This window comes from Acomys minous (genome assembly GCF_964271855.1).
Source record: "Acomys minous genome assembly, chromosome: 9".
NCBI classification, from domain to species: Eukaryota; Metazoa; Chordata; class Mammalia; order Rodentia; family Muridae; genus Acomys; species Acomys minous.
The window spans coordinates 122,559,624-122,582,016 of record NC_140490.1 but is presented as its reverse complement, the minus strand read 5'-3'; positions in this window follow the sequence as shown (position 1 = coordinate 122,582,016).

Below are 22,393 nucleotides of genomic sequence, written 5' to 3'. Positions count from 1 at the left end.
TTTAGGTGTTAAGATGCTTTTAGGCCTAGATAGATGTTTTAAGTTGATAATGATGAGATATGATAGATATTGATTTACGTTAAGAATTTTAGGTGCACCAAGATAGGAAAGATGTTTTCTTCAAGGCTGTAAAATACAGATAGCCAAAACACTAATAATGTAACATTTACATAATTCCTGATTTTGCATGGTTCTTCTTGCTATATGTAGTTTATTATATATATATATATGTGTGTGTGTGTGTGTGTGTGTGTGTGTGTGTGTGTGTAATAATATAAATGTATATGTAAGAAAAAATGTTTAAAATATATTGGTATGTTTACCCAATGAATACTACAAATTTGTAGGCAAATTGATAGAACTAGAAAGTATCCTCCTAAGTGGGGTAATCCAGATCCAGAATGCACACATGGTATATATACTCACTGATAAGCAGATATTAACCACATAATACAGGATAACCACATTACAATACACATAACTAAAGAAGTTAAATAACAAGGAAGACCCTAGGGAGGATGCTTAATCCTCATTCATAAGGGCAAGTAGAATAGACACAGGAAGTGCTTAAAGAGAAGGAACAGGATTAGAGCCTACCATAGAGGCCTTCTGAAAGACTCCACTCAGTGGGGGATCTATGCCAAGACACAGCCAAAATTATGGGTGGAGCACAGGTAGTGTTTTGGAAGAGTGGAGCAATAGAAGGGTCTGGAGGTGACAGGAGCTCTGCAAGGAGACCAATGGCGCCAACAAATCTGGGCCCAGGGAGGGGAGGGCTGCAGAGACTGATACACCAACCAAGGACCATGCATGGTGAGGACATAGACCCCTTGCTCAGGTGTAGTCGATAGGCACCACAGTCTCTTTGTCAGTCCCATTGTGGGGAGTATGGGCTACCTCAATATGGACTCTGGTGCCCAGTAGTTGATTACTTCTCCCTGGCAGGGTGGCCTTAACAAGCCACAGAAGAGGATTCAGGCAGTCCAGATGAGACCTGATAGACTAGGGACAGATGATAAGGGAGGGGAGTTCCCCCTTTTTGAGGACTAGGGGAGGGGAAGAGTGGGTATGAGGAGGGGAGGGTGGCACTAGCAGGAAATGAGGGAGGGGGCTACTATTGGGATGTAAAGTGAATTAATTAAGAATAAAAAGTAAAACAAAACAAAACAACAACAACAACAAAACCAATTGACCAAGTTAAAAATAGACTATGGATTGGAACAATGAGTTCTCAAAAGAAGAAATAAAAATGACTAAGAAATGTCTCAAAAATGTTTACCATCTTTAACAAGAAGGAAATTCAACTTAAAATAACTTTGAGTCATCACTTACTCCAGACTGAATGGTTAAGTCCAATAAAACTGCTGACATCAGATGTTGGTGAGGATTGTAATGCTGTCTGTGGGATTGTAAACGTGGGCACTCATTCTGGAAGTCAGTATAGAGAAACCTCAAAAAGCCAAAAATAAATCTACCGTATGACATAGATACATAACTTCTTGACCTATAGTCCAAAGACTAGAATCGTACTCCACATTAATTGTTCTGCAGTATTCATTACCCCTCCATTCACAATAGCTAAGAGGTGGAAACAACCTTAATGCCATTTGAAATATGAATAAATAATGAAAATGAAGAATGTACACATAATGGAAACTTTTGTTTTAAAGAAAAAATGAACTCATAAACTTTACAGGTAAGTGGATGAACCTAGATATTATCATATTGCATGAGGTAACACAGAATCCGAAAGAGAAACCCTTTTTATTCTCCCTTGTTTGTAGTTTATAGCTCAGAATCTTTAAATGGGTTAACCAAAGATACTAGGAAAGTAAAAAGAGACCATGGTGAGGAGAGAGAGTGACATCAGAGTACAGTGAAAGTTAACATGAAAACCAACATGCTTGTTTAGTATGTTTAGAAAATAATAATGCCAGTATCCAGGAAAAGAAGAAAGTAAGCATTTGGAAGTCTGTGAACTATACAGCTTGCAAGTTACAAACCTATGTCATTCAATATCTTGTGTCTTCAATGCATAGGGTATTATATTTCATTTTCAAAGCAAGCTATTTAAAAACACTTCTTCATGTCTTTAATATATTTCTTTTTGACATGAACATAGATGAGCTAAAGGAATTTCTTCAGCATAGTACAGAATGTAAACTAGAGTCGAAGAGTAATTTGATCATTCAAAACTGATTGTATATTTACTTCTACACACACACACACACACACACACACACACACACACACAGCTGTGAGATAAGTCTATAATACATAGCTATTACTTATGTGCTTATTTACTTTTTATTAGTACCTTCTATAATACACTGGGAAAGTCTACTTAGCAGTGGGTCTGAGATGACAATAAGAGATATAAGTTGAGTTGAGATCTGTGGACAGAAGTTTAGTGGGAGCAAGAGACATAGGAAAAGAGGAAACACACTTGTAGAATATTGCTTGAAATGGAATTTGTGCTATGTGTTATCTTGACTTAAATTGGGACTATGCTTCATGACCTTTCATGACTTCTTCTTGTCATCTATTCTACTTCTTAGTGATCTTCAGTCCCAGTGGTCATAAGTTTTAAACATGAGTTTTATTAAAGCCTTCTCTGCCTTGTACTCCTCACATACAATTCTCCTTTTCTGTTTAGTAGGGAGCCTAGGTACTTTTGGGTGTATTTCTTCATTAGCAGAGTATTTCAGTACCAAGTCTCTTGATGGGTTAGAATTCCTTAAACATTCCCACAGGTTTTCAATGTTAACAAGAAATTTATGTGTAAATAAGTGTTTAAGTGATTATTTTCCACAATGTGTGTATGTGTGACAGTTTTTAGCAAGACTGGTCTAAATTGAGTTCCAATGTCGTGTCCTCTGGGCTTCTGTTTTTTATGAACTGATAAAGCTCTTCATAACTTTCTTATTTCATTGGTTTTGAGCAAACACATTGTAAGTGATGAAGCTCTGATGGGAAAGGTATCCCCAACATAAGGGCTAAGGTTATTCAAGTTTGCTATTGACAAATGTCTAAAAGAATAAGATAAAATATATAAGATAAAATATAAGAAAGCAAAAAGTATTGCAAAGAATGGTCATTTCAAATGTGGGTCAGTAGAGGGATTTGTATATTTTGTTTGTTAGAATCTAATAATTAAAATTTTTAATTTATATTTTTTATTTCCCTAGGTAGTATTAATAATCTCTCATATTTGTTTATAAAATGTATAGGGTTACCTTTTAAGGCTGATTACAGTATTTAAATGGCTTGTTTTTGAGACTATCTCCTTATAGAATTCAGAACTATTGTTTAATAGAACATAAATTATATTTCTCAGGTAGAATATAAACTATTTCTTAGGCATAGAATATGAATTTTTTTTTAAAAAATTTGAGACAATATCCAGATAGCTTAAAGGGCTGAGACATCTGAAATGAGCTGAGGACAACCACAGATGTGGCCTGTTCCTGGGAGACATTCCTTCAGATGATGCATTCTTTTAAATTTACTTAAAAGTTAAAAACATGGAATTTCTATTCAAATAATTTTTCCACATAATAATTCCTTAAAAAGCTGTAATTGCTTTAAATTTTACTACTGATTGTAGTCATTTCTGTGATTGTATCTATGATTGATGCATCTTAATGTTGCAAACGTCTGGCAATTTTCTATGATTATATCCACAACTGGCATTCTTTATGGTGCAATTGGGTGGCAATAGTCTGATTATATAGCTATTAAGATTTTTTTACATAACTTTCTCTCAAGACGCATTTGAAGAATAGAGCCTTTATTTCCCATAAGATAAGCTTTTGTGTAAGACATATCCTTTCTGGCCTTGTCAACTGTCTATTCATCTAGTCAATAGGTTGAGTGTTTTAAGAGAAGTAGGCTACCAGGTCCACTATCCACATTACAATGCTAAGGAGCATAATTTTCAAATAGACATTACTGAAAAAATTTTAATGTCTTAACCTGCAATCAGAGAACAAAGTATACTTACAGAGAATGAAGAAAATGACAGAATGCTTAAGAGTGTTCTGATAAGGCCAAGGCAGGGAGGATGTGACCCAGATAGTTCACGGACGTCAGGTAGCATAGTCACAGTTTACTTTCCAAATGGCTCCACATCAGGCTAAAGCAGGATCATATCAAAATGATTTGGGAAAATGTTGGTGGTGGACACATACAGAATTGGCTTATTTTCTTTGTTATCATTCTTGGAACAATGGTTTCAGAATTATTTACATAGTTTTGAGACTATATTTATTAGATATTGGAGTTCATCCAGAAGTGACTTAAGTATACAAATGAATACATAAATTATATAGCAATATGATACCATTCTATATAAGAGTCATAAATGCCTGCTGACTTACATGTGTGCAGGGTACATTGATGTCCTTGATCTAGTCCTCAAAGGGCACTAGTATAGAATAGTGCTTAGAATTGTTGTTTATAGATATCCCCTAGACCTGCTGCCTGTAACATCACTGGGAATAAGTTCAGTGGAAATGTATACATGAAGGAACTAGATCCAGGAAAATCACAGACGACACACACGTTCAGAGAGTACATTTTCAAGGGGTTATTTGTATAGAAAAATGAAAGATGACACAATGTATAGAGGAAAACAAATGTTGGGAGGTTTTCAATACAAGAGAAACAGTTGTATTGTTAAGGTATGAAAATAAAGGTAGGGAAGCAAGCTATAAGAGAGAAAATTGTCTGAAGGGATTCTGGGATTTCTTTGCATTAACAGTGTGCTTTGATAAAATACCTAAGCACTCCAGGCACTTCATGCCTAGACATATCAAAGGTGACAAAGTATCTGATGACAATTTCAACTAAGAGTTGCAGAAAGAAGTTGGAAGACTTGGTATTTGGTTAATGTAGTTGCTATAAGTTTTGAAAAATAATTCTTTTTTATCTGGAAGGCAATGCAGTATGCAGAGGTGTAGGGACTCAAAACAGAAGCTGAAGAAAATGTTGAAGAGTTGCAGACCTGCTACATAGCAAGGTTGACAGTTGATGAGGACAGGTATAAGGATGTTGATTGAAATTTGACACTGGATATGATTGATATTGACTTTCATTCAGAAATTTGGACTCAACAAAGTAGGAAGGATGGTTGCTTCAAGCGTGACAAATGCAAACGGGCAAATCACTATGAATATAACATTTAAATAACACATGATTGTCTCGAGGTTCTTCCTGCAGTAGTTTGTCTTATTCATGTGTAGTAATACAAATGAATATGTTAAGAAAGAAACATAATAAAATAAAATGAAAAGAAATTTGACAGTATATACTTATTTTGGGGGAATCATTGCTTTTATTTCCTTTGATGCTTAATAAACTGTGCATTAAAAGCAGGGAGCACAAGTGTTTGAGTGACTTCCTGACGGAAATTTACAGGGAAGGAGTGGCTGAAGGATAATCAACCCAAGTGATTACGGGCTGTGCAGGCAAGCACTGAGGATGGGCCTCAAAATCTCGCTCACTGAGATGGTGAAAATATGTGGGGGGCCAAATACTCAGAGACAGAAACCACATCACTCTAGAGTTTGAATAAACTTTGCAACTTTTACAGGATCAGTAACAGATTAAAACTATTTAAAAGGTAAAATTTTTAAATAAGAAAATGTATATTATTAATGTAATACCAAAAAGATTACTATAAAATAAAAAAAACATGGTTCATAACCATTTGAGAAAGTTGATGTATTCTTTTGAAAATAAAAACTAAAGACTGAGCTGTAATTGAAGAATTCAATGAAATTAAGGACTCAGTAGTTCCTTCCTCTTCAGAGAGCTATTTCTTTGAGAAACACACATTTAGTAGGATGGAGTGTCCCCCCAAAATAATAAGTGCCCCAAGGTAAAATAGACCTGTGTAATGTCCAGGAAGTTAGCATTAACCATCTAAAGTAGCTGTACAGTGAAAATATGTGTTGTACAAAGAAGAATAAATTTTTACCATGACTTTAATTTAAGTTTAAAAAAAGAAAGTGTCTTGGCATATTTCATCAATAAATATAATTTTGTTATGACTATCACCTTCACTGTTTACTCATGAAAACTGTCATTGATATAGTAAATAATAAAGGTATATCATTAATGGTATTTCATTAATATTTCATAGGGATTAAGAGATGCAATGATACTATTTAGTGTACATTGAGTTTAACAAAATATACTTTTGTTTTTCTTTTCTCCATGTGCATATGCTAATATAAGGGTCATATATGTAGATGTTTACACATGTAGGCATGTGTGTGTGTGTACACATGTGTACAGCACATGTCCATGTGTGAGTGTATACTTGGTTTGTACCTATAGAAGGCAAAGATTGATGTTGAGAAGATTTTTTCAATCATTCTTACAATTTAATCTTTGAAACAGGGTTCTGAAACAAATTCAGAGCTGGTTGATAGAGTTGGGTTCACTAGCCAGGTTGCTCTGGGATTCCTTTTCCTGCCTGTTGAAGCTGGACTTGACACAGGACACACACACAGCCATCACTTACAGACACACACACACAGCCATCACTTACAGACACACACACACAGCCATCACTTACAGACACATACACAGCCATCACTTACAGACACACACACACAGCCATCACTTACAGACACACACACACAGCCATCACTTACAGACACACACACACAGCCATCACTTACAGACACACACACAGCCATCACTTACAGACACACACACACAGCCATCACTTACAGACACATACACAGCCATCACTTACAGACACACACACACAGCCATCACTTACAGACACACACACACAGCCATCACTTACAGACACACACACACAGCCATCACTTACAGACACACACACACAGCCATCACTTACAGACACACACACAGCCATCACTTACAGACACACACACACAGCCATCACTTACAGACACACACACACAGCCATCACTTACAGACACACACACAGCCATCACTTACAGACACACACACACAGCCATCACTTACAGACACACACACACGACCATCACTTACAGACACACACACAGCCATCACTTACAGACACACACACACAGCCATCACTTACAGACACACACACACAGCCATCACTTACAGACACACACACACAGCCATCACTTACAGACACATACACAGCCATCACTTACAGACACACACACACAGCCATCACTTACAGACACACACACACAGCCATCACTTACAGACACACACACACAGCCATCACTTACAGACACACACACAGCCATCACTTACAGACACACACACACAGCCATCACTTACAGACACATACACAGCCATCACTTACAGACACACACACACAGCCATCACTTACAGACACACACACACAGCCATCACTTACAGACACACACACACAGCCATCACTTACAGACACACACACACAGCCATCACTTACAGACACACACACAGCCATCACTTACAGACACACACACACAGCCATCACTTACAGACACACACACACAGCCATCACTTACAGACACACACACAGCCATCACTTACAGACACACACACACAGCCATCACTTACAGACACACACACACGACCATCACTTACAGACACACACACAGCCATCACTTACAGACACACACACACAGCCATCACTTACAGACACACACACACAGCCATCACTTACAGACACACACACACAGCCATCACTTACAGACACACACACACAGCCATCACTTACAGACACACACACACACACACACACAGCCATCACTTACAGACACACACACAGCCATCACTTACAGACACACACAGCCATCACTTATAGACACACACACACAGCCATCACTTACAGACACACAAACACACACACACAGCCATCACTTACAGACACACACACACAGCCATCACTTACAGACACACACAGCCATCACTTACAGACACACACACGACCATCACTTACAGACACACACAGCCATCACTTACACACACACACACAGCCATCACTTACACACACACACACAGCCATCACTTACAGACACACACAGCCATCACTTACAGACACACACACACAGCCATCACTTACACACACACACACAGCCATCACTTACAGACACACACACACAGCCATCACTTACATGGGCTCTGTAATTGGAACTATGCTCCTTCTACTATCAAAGTAAGTGTTTGAACCCCAGAGCCATACACTCAGAACTGCCCGAATACATTTTAAAACATAACTTCAAGCACCCCTTACTTTAAAAATGTATCTGTTTAGAAATTTATGATTACATGTAAAGATTGTACTAAATGTTCATTGGACAAAGATACTTTAGAGTTTTGTAGATCATAGTAACTAAAGTCTGTTACACAATTAAATGTAGGGATGGGGAGATGGATCAAGGTGTAAAGTGTTTTCTGGATAAGCATGTGGATCGCGATTTTGTATCCCTGGAAGATATTTATGAAAATATAAACACACAGTGGAAGGAAGTGAAGCAGATCAAAACTTGAAAGTAAAAATAAAATCGATAAAGATTGTATAAACTGAAGTAATTAAAGAATAGACACAGTCATGGGGGAGGGGAGGGGAGTAAGGGGAAAACGGGAGGGAGGGAGGAATGGGAGGGTACAAGGGAGGGGATAACCAATGAGATGTAATATGAATAAGTTAATAAAAAACAAAAAACAAAACAAAAACCAAGAAAACAACAAAAAATAAGAATAGAAAAAATTAGCAACTTGAATAGATACGTCAGAGTCAAGCTTCAACAGCAGAAAGCAAAGATGGAGAGAGAATCTCAGGTATGGAAGATATGGTATAAGAAATGGGTAACTCAGCTAAAGACAATGTTAAAGCTTAAAAAAAAAACCCTGCCACAAAACATCAGGGTAAATTTGGGTTCCATTAAAAAAGAAATCTAAGAACAGAGGAAGGAGGTCAGAGTCACAAAAATATTTTCAAGAAAATCACAGAAGAATTCTTGTCTAACCTAAAGAAGAATATGCATATAAGTGCAACAATCATACAGATATAAGAAGGGCCAGAAAATAAATCCATGTTGATATAGCAAAACACTAAATGTATAGAACAAGTAAGAATATTAAAAGCTGTAAATAAAATGACAAAGTAACAAATAAGGGTAGATGAAGACTGTAAAAGCCATAAGTGATAGACGGATGTTTTACAAATTCTAAAGACCAAATATGCTAGCCCAGACTACCATACCCAGCAATACTTTCAATCACAATAGATAAATAAGATATTCCATATAAAACCAAATTTCAGCAGTACCTTTCTGCAAATCCAGCATTACAGTTGCTTACCCTGTCTTGGCAGTTTGGCTGTCGACTCTGGCTGTATCCAAGCACACCCTGTTTTAGGCAGAGCTCTGTCTGTGGTAGAAATAATGACAATTTGCCCAGTGTCTTGTTTGCCACATTTGAAGCCTTGTCCATAAGGAAGTTCTTTGATGCTCATCATTCTGTTTGAGGTAGGCTGGGTGTTGCCAGGAGTTTACCTGTCTCAGTGTCAGTGAATCTTTAAAATAAAAACATTTTTAAATGCCGTATTTTGCATGTCTCTGAGGTTTTTGAAGACCTTGTCTAACTATCCTACCTTATCTTTCCACAGAATCATACCTATCTTTTGTTGCACCTAAGATGTATATTCTTGTCATAAAAGTAGTATAGTAGAGAAAGCTTTTATTTCAAGGAATTTCCTAACTCTAATCTCTACTGGCCAATTTCCAGATGCCTCACCACTTCCAGTTTCTACAGCAGTATGAGAGATGTGCACAAACTCCTGGATGCACAAGAGCGTGTTCTGAACACTCAGCACACTAATCACATGAAAGCGGCATGACGTTGACATGCATTGGTTGCACATAAGGGACCTGTCCCGGGGCAGAGCTTTATAGCACACAGGGCAATCTTTACCATTCATCCGGTGTGGTTGAGGGTGTGGCTGCATATCCTGTGTTGCCAATCGCCTGCCCAGGAAAAGAGAAAACTTCAAAGTTGGAAATGCAGTTTCTACTAAATAAGCATCAATTTATCATCATCTTAACATAAAAGTAATTATTAAGCTGAGCTATCATAAGTAAGAAAACATCTTTATATAAGTTCCACTCCTTGCACTGTTTGGTGAATGTCCATCTACAAGAGGTCTGGGACATTTTGTGAGTCACTGTAATCTTTTCTTGCCAAGGACTTGTCTTATACTGTGGATTTTTCTCAATGCCTGGAAAAGAGTTGTTTGTGCATTCTTTTGCCATTTTAATAAGTTGTATGATGCCACAGAGTAGGATTAATGTTTTTCTTTAAAAGATGTTATAACTCAAACTAAATTCTTGAGTGATAGTTGATTATACTTAAAAAGCTTTTTGTCTTCATCATATTATCTTATTTAGATATTAGCATAATTTTGGATAATTTGTGGTTATTAAATTTGAGCTCCAAACTTAAAATGATTTATAAATCAACATATGTATAGACAAATGAATTCAGATTAATTTAAGCATCAAGGGCAGCTTATTAATGAAGACCAACCAGTCCTGTGAATAGAAACATTTCAAAAAAATTATCTCAAAATGACAAGAAGCATTTGAAGATTTCCCAACTGAAAGAAGCACAAATCAGCAGAGCAAATGCAAATTTTATTTTAGACCTTCAAAGACTTTTGTAAAACCTCTTGGATTTGTTGCAGTACTTACTTAGAATATTTGAATTGAAATCTTTATTAATCATTCAATGATTTAATTTGTTTCTTATTTTAATATAAAATGTGTACAACTATTTGAATGCATACCTTGCTGAAATACAGAAGTCTACTAGGTAACACAGTGACCCAGTGGTATTTGTAATACTTTTGCAACACCTGGTAACAAGTTATGCAAAGCTCAGGAAAGATGGGATTAAGATTTAGATCTGCAAATTTAAGGTTCTCCCTAATTCTATCAGCAGTGAAGGAATTTGCTAGCTGTGAGATAGCACAGTGAAGCTATAACAAACTGCATAATGGTCTTTCTAGGATGAATCCCACCCCACCCTGAGCTCATTTGAGCTACCACTTTGTTTATCCATAAATCTGTAAGAAAAAGTTTCACAGAAACAGCAGAGACAAGCCATGCTAAATGCATTAGAACAATTTGCTGAGCACGCAGTATAATCTGCAAGCAACATGAAGCTGAATTTTTCTATGTATTTTTTCTATATCTGCAGTATGAAAATATTTGGGTACTGTACCAACTGAATTGCTAGTACCTCGTTCCCATATCTGGTCAGTTCTATAGCTGATAAACTTAATTCAGACAAATGGAATATACACCTTTGTGAGAATGAGAAAAAATAATGACAAAACTAAATGGACAAGTGGAGTTACTATCACTGGTTTTTACTTTATTGCACAGTGAAGAGGACCTAAAAGAGGAGGGTGTAAATTTCAGGAATGATATCTTTTATGGAATTAGACAAAATGCAAATTGACCAACATATTCTAAAGTTCAGTGAGAATTCATTAAAAGTTGAAATTTAGGTCTATGATGTTATTTTTATCAAGAAAACAATGCCTAATTTGTGTTTTTAAAAATTTATTCCAAAAAGTATAGGGTGTCAAATAATGTTTTCTATATTAACAGCTCTGCCTTGTGAGATATTAACAATAAAAGGAGCATTTAAAAGTAACTAGCCTTGGAATTTAGGATTCATAAAAATAGCACCAGCAGAGCACTGTTATGCCTAATTACACTCTCCACACATGTGTACATCCTTTTTCTTATTGTCTTACTTTGAAAAACAATTCTGAGCACAAAATATTAAAGTATTCAATTGTTAGGCGAGCATTGAATAAACATTCAACACAACAAGAAAATAATTGTCTTAACATCTGTTTCTGTTTCCCTGAAATCACAAGTTTCTGATGTTGTCTGTAAAATATTAGTGGATACAGAGTTTGAGTTTCTCTGTCATAGAAGTATGTTATTGCTTCATAACCACACTTAAAAATGTACCTTAGATCATTGAGAGACTAAATATGCTTTGCTTTTTAAAATCTTACTTGTCCATAAAAAAAACATTATTTTCATTTCTATCTCCTTCAAGTACTATCTAGTTTTCTTACCCTGTGTCCACATATTTCTTATTCTCAACCACTCTGAACAAAATGCTCATGGAAACAAGGGTTGAAGGATTGTTTGGCTTCTGGCTTCAGAGGTCATGGTGGGGAAGACAGCAAAGTGGGACCTGGAGGTGATCATGTGGCTGCTGGTCAGGAAGCAGAGATTTCAGGTGCGAACCAGGTTCCTGTTCCTATTAACATCCTCATCCACCCATGTAGGCCTCAAGTTTTCAAAATCTACTTTATTTAGCATTCTTGAACACTTCAACCTCACCTCTAACCCACCAACCACAGGAAGAACCTTAATAGGAAAAAGGGGTCACATACCTGCTTAGATGTAGTTCCTTGGGCCAACTCCACTCTGCGGTGTCAGGATACCAGCAGTCCAGTCACCAAACACCGAGACCGAACAGCACATGGATCTGTAGAAGTGACACAATCCAGTAGAGACAGCAAGGGTCCACCGAATTGACACAAGTCTGTGGAAGCCATCAGAATCAGCCAGAGTACAACGAGAAGTTCTCTGGAATGTTTCTCTCTACAAAACAAAGTGAAGACCAGCAATGATCAACAAAGACCAATGAAGACCAGCGAAGTCTAGCAATGACCAGTGTAGTGTTGTACAGCATAGAAATGCAAAGAGCTTTCTCCCACTGTCCGCGGCTCTTTTTGTACTTCTTCCCACAATCTCACACGTCTGCTTCTAGCAAAACATCACATGCCCTCTCACAAGACAGCTTTTGTCAAAGCACCATGTTACACAACTGAGTCTTCAAAGAAACCAGGAACTTCCACTTCACAGCCAGGTTCCCGTATCCCTCACTTAATTCTCCAAGCTATACACAAAGGTTCAAAACGTGAACATACGAGGCCATTTCCGTTTAAAACCGCATCACTTACCTTTCTCTACTCTCTCTTTGAATCTGCGCTTTGCGCTTTCTCTACCTCACTTGCACAGTGTTACTGAGTCTTTGCTTTGGATAAGGGATTAAATAAGACATTAATATATGCAAAAACAAGAACTTTATTGTTCTTCATCCTTTCTACATAGGATCAGAAAAAGTATTCCAAACATCTTCTTGGGGGACTCTCCGTTGTTATATAACGGCAAGAACCAAGAACCTTCTGGTACATGAATTATTGTCATCTGTTATAAAATTCCAACCAAGAGATTGGCTGTGACAGTGAGAGGTTGATTATTCATCATGTCTGCTTGAGGCCTGTCTGGGTGCATAGGAGATGCAGGTCAAAGACCTCTGCAGAGATTGGGCATTGTATTCTTACTGGTGCACCAGAGTCACATAGGGACCATAGGAAGACTCATTCATTGCTATCTCTTAGGATGGCCCTATTGTCAAATCTCTCTGTCAAATCTTTTAACAGGGTTGTTTTCAGGCTGAGAAGCAGTTTTAGCAAAGTTTATTCTGTTGCCAGCAACAGTTATGGCAACCAAAAATGGTCAGTGCCCTTCAGAGAAGAAAAAAATGTTGAAGGAAAACCGATAGCTTACCTTTTTTCTTATACTTTAAAAAAAATGGAATAGAAAAGAATCTCAAGATCTAGTGATGTTTGAGAATCTGCAGATGAGCTGCTCTTTACTCACTGCCCTGCATAGCTCTGACTGCCTTTCAAGGTTCTTCTAAGAACATGTCTGGAGGAAAGACCTTGTTTCCCTAAGTGGGTTTTGTCCATACTGATGGGATCTTTTTGGTTTAATCTTATAGATGCACAGTCTGTGTATTTATCATGTCTACCATTAGCAAGGCAGTATTTGTATCTAAATTGCATATTAGCACATCTCCTTTCTGGTGTTCACTGTTCTCCCTCGAAAAGGAGCTGCACATACATTTTAATGATTATAGTGTAAAGGTTGCCTCATTCCAGGACCCTGGCTCCCCTTTCTTCAGGATCAGCTTCTCCAGGTTAAGAGCAAGGGGAGAACCTATACGTTGTACCTTAACAAACAGTGTTTTCAACTTCCTCATTTCTTATTTGTAAAATCTTAAAAACAATTCCATCAAATTTACTCTGATGGGAAACACTTTCTGAACCTTACAGATAAGCTTTTGGCTCAAGGAATGCTTTGAAATTCTTTAGAGGATCCGAACTGACAAAACAATCATAACATTTAATTTAAATGAAATTCCATCCTGATGTAAGCTCCTTCATTCTGTGCAAACACGTATGGACTTTGGTTTCCATGGTTACTTGTTACTAAGCCCTGTGTTCTCTGTGGTTCTGCTCTGAGCTGGACCAGATATAAACAAAACTAGTCATCTTAATGAGGCAGAAATCCAATAATGCTTTATTTGATGTCTGTGTAGCACTTTGGAATGCAGACAATTTACAGTAAAAATCTCAAATTAAAATAAGAACACATTTCCCCACAAATTACAAATGTTCTTTTATTATTGAAAAATATGAACAATAGGTTATATATTATTCCATATGTAAATTATATATCTATTGTTATATATCCATAAAATTATATATGTATATCCAGTCATTTCATTATACAACAAAAGACAAACTTATTCTTTTTTATTATATTTCTTTTCTTACATATACATTTCTATTATTACACATAAATAAAATAAACTACATACAGCAAGAAGAAACATGAAACAATCAAGAATTATATAAATGTTATATTCAGAGTGTTTTGGCTATTTGTATTTGGCAATCTTGAAGAAAACAGACATTCTTAATACTTGGTTTGCCCCCCAAATTTGTGGAATGTTTAAGTATAACATTATAACTTATATGTCTGTGTATGAATTAAAAATGTTAATTTGTTCATGTTTTGTATGTATGCTGACCTAAGATGAAGTAAAAGACAAAAATATTTTTTTAAGAGCAAAGGTGTTTACAGAACTGTGTCCTCGAGGACAAATCTGAACCATCGTAGCTACTTTGGTTTTTACAGCTTCATGGGAAGTAAGAATGGAATACAAGTTTGGAATGGAGATGTGCTCCCGTGGACAGCCCTACACTCATGGGAAGCAGAGATGGATGAATGGTTATTTAAAAGAAAGAAGAAGAGAAGCTGGAGGGGCAAGCAGAGATGAGTCAGCAGTGAGAGCACGCACTGTTCTCGCAGAATACCTAAGTTTAACACTCAGCATTCAAGCTGGTGGCTCATAACTGCCTGCAACTCTAGGTCCAAACAGCCCATCAACTTTATCTAGATTCTCCTTGCACTCTATCCAAGAGCTCTTCATGGTTTTGCAGAGGACCTGAGTTCAGTTCCCAGCATTCATATGACAACTCATATGCATATGAGAGCTCATATCACATCTGCTGTCCTCCTCTGTCCTTTCACTGCACTCATGTAGTAAACATACATACATGTAGGCAAAACACGTATATGAGATGTAATATGAATAAATTAATAAAATATATTAAAAAAGAACAGGGAACATATTTGGCAGATTCTGAGAGAGACAGAAGACAATGGATATGATATTTAACATACAAGAGGGGAATAAGAGGAAAATGGGAGGGAGGGAAGAATGGGAGGATACAAGGGATGGGATAACCATTGAGATGTAACAAGAATAAATTAATAAAGGAGAAAAAAAAGAAAAAATTCTCAAAGAATAAATTAGCCCAAGCTATATTTCAGAAATGATACTTTAATTGTCCATATTATATCTGTATAAAATTTAAGATTCTGATATAATTTAATAAGACATCTGTACAGCAGCCATGACATGGTTATTTCTACATCATCTCAGAAAAGTTCAACTTTGTCACACAGAATAGAATAACAGCCAGGAGAACTGTAATTTCTTGCAATAAGCCTCCACTAGGTAACTTAAATATAGCATATTTTTAAAAAGTGCAGTGTCTTCCCTTTATATGTGGCAGACAATGGCAATATATTCTGTTTTCTCATCATTGCCTTTTATCTGTTCTTGAAGATCCAAAACCTGTACCAGGTAGCAAACTGAGACTACTGCCTCCAGGTTGCAAGGAACAATGTTCGCTTTGAAAGAAAAACAGGACAATGGTCCTCCTTTGAAAATATGTGTTCCCCACATACCAAAAGCTATGCATAAAAGATGGCAGGTAAGTAAGAAGTATGCAAAAATGAAGATGGCATCAACATGTACCACTGTGTCTCAGACTTATTGATATAATTTATAATTTTGGAGTCCTAGTCAATGATGTTTATGGATAAACTAAAATAAAAAAATAAATTCAGAGTAGTGTGTGTGTGTGTGTGTGTGTGTGTGTTTGTGTGTGTGTGTAAATGTTGAAATAGGAAACACAAGGAAAAGGACAAGACAATGCTTATGTAAATCAAAATTGTTTTAAGTATGAATGTCTTGGGAAGAAAATAAAGTAAATTTCTTTTTTGTTTTGTTTTGTTTTTTGACACATGTTTTTCCTGTGTACTCTTGGCTGTCCTAGACTCACTTTCTAGACCAGGCTAGCCTTGAACTCACAGAGGTCACTTTGCCTCTTCCTCCTAGAGGTCTGGGGAACAGGAGTGCACCACCACATCATGTTGGAAATAAAATAAAATTTAAATGATGACATGAAACACTTTATACAGGAAATAGTAAAGAATATTTAAAAAATTAGGAATGTGAAGAGAAATGAAAAGAAAAATAATTTCAGTAACTAGCTACTTGGGGCTCAATCAGAAAAGGCGAAGCAAATATGATATATATATATATATATATATATATATATATATATATATAATAACAAGTAATCTATTACAAAGTTAAGTATTGGCCAAACAGTAAAAGTTGCTTTGCTGAAATTTTTCCAAATGATTAAAAATTATCTCAAGAATATTCTATAAACACAGAAAAACATGTTGTAAAAATATACAAAGATTTTGAATGTATTGCTTCATAGTTGAAATTTTCTTTAAACATTTAAACCTCATCAGTAACCACCTCACTTCAAAACTATTACTTTATTATATGTAAAGCTTTGCAAAAATATTTTTAATCAAAATAGAATTTACAATCATTACAATCATGAAAAACAACTTTTCACTCAATATTAAATAATAATAAGAGTAAATTAATCAGTATACAGGAAAATTGAAAGGAAATTAGACAAATACAGGGAAAGAGAATGAGAAAGATGTATAAATACGATTATGATAACTAAATAAATAAATGAAAATTTCATTTTTGTAAATATTTTACTTACTATTTTATACCAAAGATTAACCAAGGATTTACCACAGATCATGAACAGTTTTCTTCATTGTTTCTCCCATAGTACAGTTATTGATGCATCACTTGAGTGATGAGGAATCAATACTTTAGTTAATGGAAGTTCTTGTGTAGAGTACTGCTCTACAGAGTATGTGTATGCAAAACCATAAGTATGTGTGAGATTTTACAATGGGAGGTTGGACTTGGTAGTTATTCTCAGTCCAAAGTTCTTTCCTCAGTCTACGAACTCAGTCCAATAACAAAATGTCTGTGTGATTGAAAGTTAGAAATCTGAGATGGATTGGCAAACTTATAGACAAAGTGTTGAGGTGGCAGTTTCTCCAGAGGTCTTGGGGATACCTCCTTATTTTTAGCTCTGGCTCCTGTCACGTTCCTTGGCTTGCTGCCTCCCTCCTTCTTTAATGCCAGTAGTGATTGGTGCAATGCTTCCCCTAGCATTACTCCTGCTTTGCTTGCTTCCCTGAACTTCTTCTAAACATCTCTGCTCATACTAAAGTTGTCTAGACAACTCAGTGTGATTTCTCTAGTTAAGGCCAATTGAAAAGCAAAACAATCCCATCTGTAACTGTGATTTTTAAATACATTTCACAGTACATTCACAGGCTCCGGAGACGGATGTGACCATCCATGATGGCTCCACCATGACAATAAGCTATGCAAGTCATTTACACCTTGTCTCTTTGAAAATTAAAAAAACAAACAAACAAACCTAATTTAACAAACCTAATGATTTTGAAAAGAAATAGAGAAATGAAAATACCTGAACTCAGAAGTGAGAAAGTTTTGTAGGGGTATGATTTTCACAGACTGAGATACACATGTAAAAACAATCTTGCTATGTAAAGAATGAGGAAAATATTTTGGGCAGTAATAAAATATATAGCTATGTAAAAGAAATAATAATCAAAATATGAAAATAAAGATATTTAATATGATAATATTTATTTTATCAATTTTAAAAATAATGAATTACCATGGAATTGTCATTATAGGAAGCATGTGGAAGCTGAAGTCTTATTTCTAAGAAAAGAAAAAACTCAGTTATTTTATAAACTACTGCAAAAAAAAAAAGCCTTCAGTGACTTGTTGGAAAGTATTTAAATATTTTCAGAACACAAAGAAAAAATAAAAGCTTTAAAAATCTAACAAAGAAGACGAAAAATGAATACATCAATCTAAGTTATGAACACAGATGAAAAATACTAATTATCAGCAAATGGAATCCAGCTGAACTGAAAAGACATAATTTATCATGGCCACTGGGGCTTGTTCATAAATGTAAGAATGGATCAATTCTAAAGAATCTATTAATCACTTCATATTCACAGACCTAATGAAATAGATTAGCAATCAACATGTGAAATTGGATTGAATAGAATGGTCATTTCTGGTCCAAACAAACACTAGAGATTTTGCCTTGATACAATATATGTGACTCTTAACTCAGGCTCGCAAACTACTGTTAGACAGCCAACACAGTTTAGGGCACATTAATTGCCCTATTTTAAAATGAAGGCATATTTTTTACCTTTAAAATGTACTTCAGTTTTTATTTTATTTTTTAATTTTATTATTTATTTTTTCTTAAATATTTTTACATATACATTTAAATTATTACACATATATACAATAAACTACCTATAGCAAGAAGAACAATAAGGAAACAATAAGGAATTACATAAATGTTATATTCATAGTGTTTTGGCTATATGTATTTGGAAGCCTTGAAGAAAATATCTTTCCTATCTTGGTGAGTCTGAAATTCTGAATGTAAATCAATATCTATCATATCTCATCATTATCAACTTAAAACATCTATCTAGACCTAAAAACATCTTAACACCTAAACAACTAAGCTTAATTATAAGACTAAACAATCTGGTCTTCAACCTCATCAGAGACTTGAGAAGGAATAAAATTAATTACTTGAGTATACAGGGAGTACAGGTTGGCAGTTTCCCAAATGAGAAGATGACAGAGACAATTTCTTTATTGAACAGTCACCCAAAATTCCTTATAATGTTGATGCATCATCTTCAGCCTTCTGGCCCAATATAATGACAGACATATTTGTGAGGCAGGAGCCATTAAGGACTTGTTTACCCTGTTATGGCAGAGTTTGGCTATTGACTCAGGCACATTTATTTTTTTTTGGTAGAAATTTATTTATGTAGTTTTCAATATATCATCAGAAAAACTGACATACATGTGGCATACAGAGCAATAAACATAGCTTTAGCATCTGATATCCAATGGATATTGCTTTAGGTAATTTTAAAATTTTGTACAGAAGGGTAACTTCAGTAAGTTTGTATTGGATAGACTAAAAATGGATGGTACTTATGCCTAACTTTTATTTTGAGACATTACAGAGTATAGACATAAAGCCTGAGAGACAGTCATTACTGTTACTTATTTTTTATTTTCCATATATTTTGTCCAACAAATAAGTATAAATTGTTTTAAAAATAGTAGGTATATACAATTACTACATTTTCTGATATTTAAGAAAAAACAAAACCACTCAGTTTCTCTTCTGTTTTTAAAAATATGAGCAATGTATCATTTTATATGTCACAAAAGTGATGGCACAAATTCCATATTAAGGCATGTGAGCTGGAGGTGCATACCTTTAATCCCAGCATTCAGGATGCAGAAGCAAGTGGATCTCTGTGAGTTCCAGGCCAGCCTGGTCTATAAAGGTAAGTCCAGGACAGCTAGGACAACACAGAGAAATTCTTTCACCAAGAACAGCAACTGATGTGGAGTGGAGCTATTAAACATATAAGATGAGCTATGTTTTCTGTGGTTGGTGGAGGTGGAGAAGTGGAACTGCCTAAGCCCTTAGAGGTTCGTGGTGGGTCTCATATGTGAATCACTGAATTATGTCAACTGTTGGGCTTTGGAAATGCTTTGGTTGGCTTTTATGACTGTGCCTTACCCTTCCTGCTTAGCATAAGATGTATTAACTTATTTTTGATTTTTGCAGGAGACCAGTTAAGATACTTGAGGATTTTAGAGATTCTTATTTTTATAGATTTGGGAATTTTAGACTTCTGATATTACAGTCAGAATTTGAATACTTTAGGTAAACTGAGAGACTCTGTGTGTTTTAATGGGACTGAACTTTTAACGTGTTTTTGAATTTTTAAACACTGGGAATTAAAACTTGGAATGTTTTATGATATCAGAATTAATATTGGATGTTTGGAATATATATATGGGTTTTGTTTGTGTGTCAGTTTGACAAGGGGTCAATTGTGCTAGCTAGTTTTTATGTCATCTTGACACAGGTTAGAGTTGTTTAGAAAGAAGGAACTTCAATTGAGAAAATGGCTCCACCTGATTGGTTTGTAGGCAAGCCTGTATGGCCCACTCTTTCTCTTTCTTTCTTTCTTTCTTTCTTTCTTTCTTTCTTTCTTTCTTTCTTTTTCTTCCTTTTTTTTTTTAAGACAGGGTTTCTCTGTGTAGCCTTGGCTGTCCTAGACTCACTTTGTAGACCAGGCTGGCCTCTAATTTACAGAGGTACTCCTGCCTCTGCCTCTCAGAGTGCTGGGATTATAGGTGTGTACCACCGGCCTGGTTGGCATTTTCTTGAATAATGAGCAGCATGGATATTCTCATCACCTGTGCTACCATGGCTTGGTGATCCTGGGGGTTGTATAAGAAAGCAATCTGAATAAAATATGGGAAGCAAGCCAATATCAGCACACCTCAATGGCCTCTGCTTAAGTTCCTGCCTTGATTGTTGACTGACTTCTCCAAGCTATAGAGTTTGATGCTAGAGTTATATGATACAATAAACCATTAATTCCTCAGGGTTTTTTTTCCGTGGGGGGGTTTACTACAATAATAGAAACCTTAACTGAGACAATGGACAAAGAAGAGCTAAAGAAAATGCAAACAAAGGTCTAAGGCATTGTCAAAAATTGTGCCTTAAAGGTTGGAAAATAAGAATCAACAGAAGACAAAGGGAGGCAACATGATACAGTCCTGGGTGAGAGAGCAGGGTGATTAGAGTCACAGGGGTGTATGAATATTTGAATATCCTCTGTGAGTTGAATACAGTTTGAAGTGGCAGAAATACAGCCCTGAGATGTGTCAACCTAAGCACATGGATAAGGAGCTTATAACTTCTTCTACAATGAACAGAATATGGTAAAAATAATGGAGATACAAATACCAAGCTCTAGACATTTTAGCATGACAGTGGTTGTTGTAACTGGTTAATTTGGGGAAAAAAAAGAGCTTGCACCTTAAATAGCCAGCCACTGGGGAACTAACTCAGTTTGTCTGATGCCATTGGGATCTAAACCAGAGTCCTTGGGAGGGAGTAGAATGAAAGACCAATGCAACCATTTATTTTAAGAATATGCAGATCAGATGTTGATATTTGAACACATAAATAGCTCTATTACTATCTTGAATTATTTAGTAAGGTAGGAATGCCATTCACCTAGGAACTAAAAAATAAAGAAACAATAACAAAAAGAGATAAAGCAATTGAACTTTTGGTGTAAAGACATTTACTTTACTCACCTTCACCTTTGCCTAATTTGTGTCATGGAAAGAATTTAGTATTGTGATATAAGCCGATAGTAGTGTGTTTAAATCACAATACTTATAGTATTCAAAATCACTCGTCATATTCTTTAACATGTTAATTCAGTGATGCTAGGCATATATTTTATAATGCCATTTATAATTAAAAGTATTACATGTATTTCTAAAGGATCTTACATGTAAATACCTTTTAAAAGCATTAGCTATGTTGGGTATTAGTGATATAGAAGGTAGACTAAAGAGGAAGAAAAAATTAAAAAGGAGGATAATTGACATTCAGCTAAATATTAAGAGGATGTCAGTTGATGTTACCTTTTATTCAAGTCACAAATAAATAAAAATGCAATATTTTGAAACATCACCAATCTGTTACTAAGTTATGTTTAATCATCCCAGTGTACCCTGCTCATATAATCTAAGCAACTATGTTTTCCCAGCAAGCCCTCAGAGACTTGCTTTACTTGTGAAAGAACCATATTTTAGACCTTTGTGCTTCAAACTCCTGCAAAAACCTGAGGTATTTAGTGCC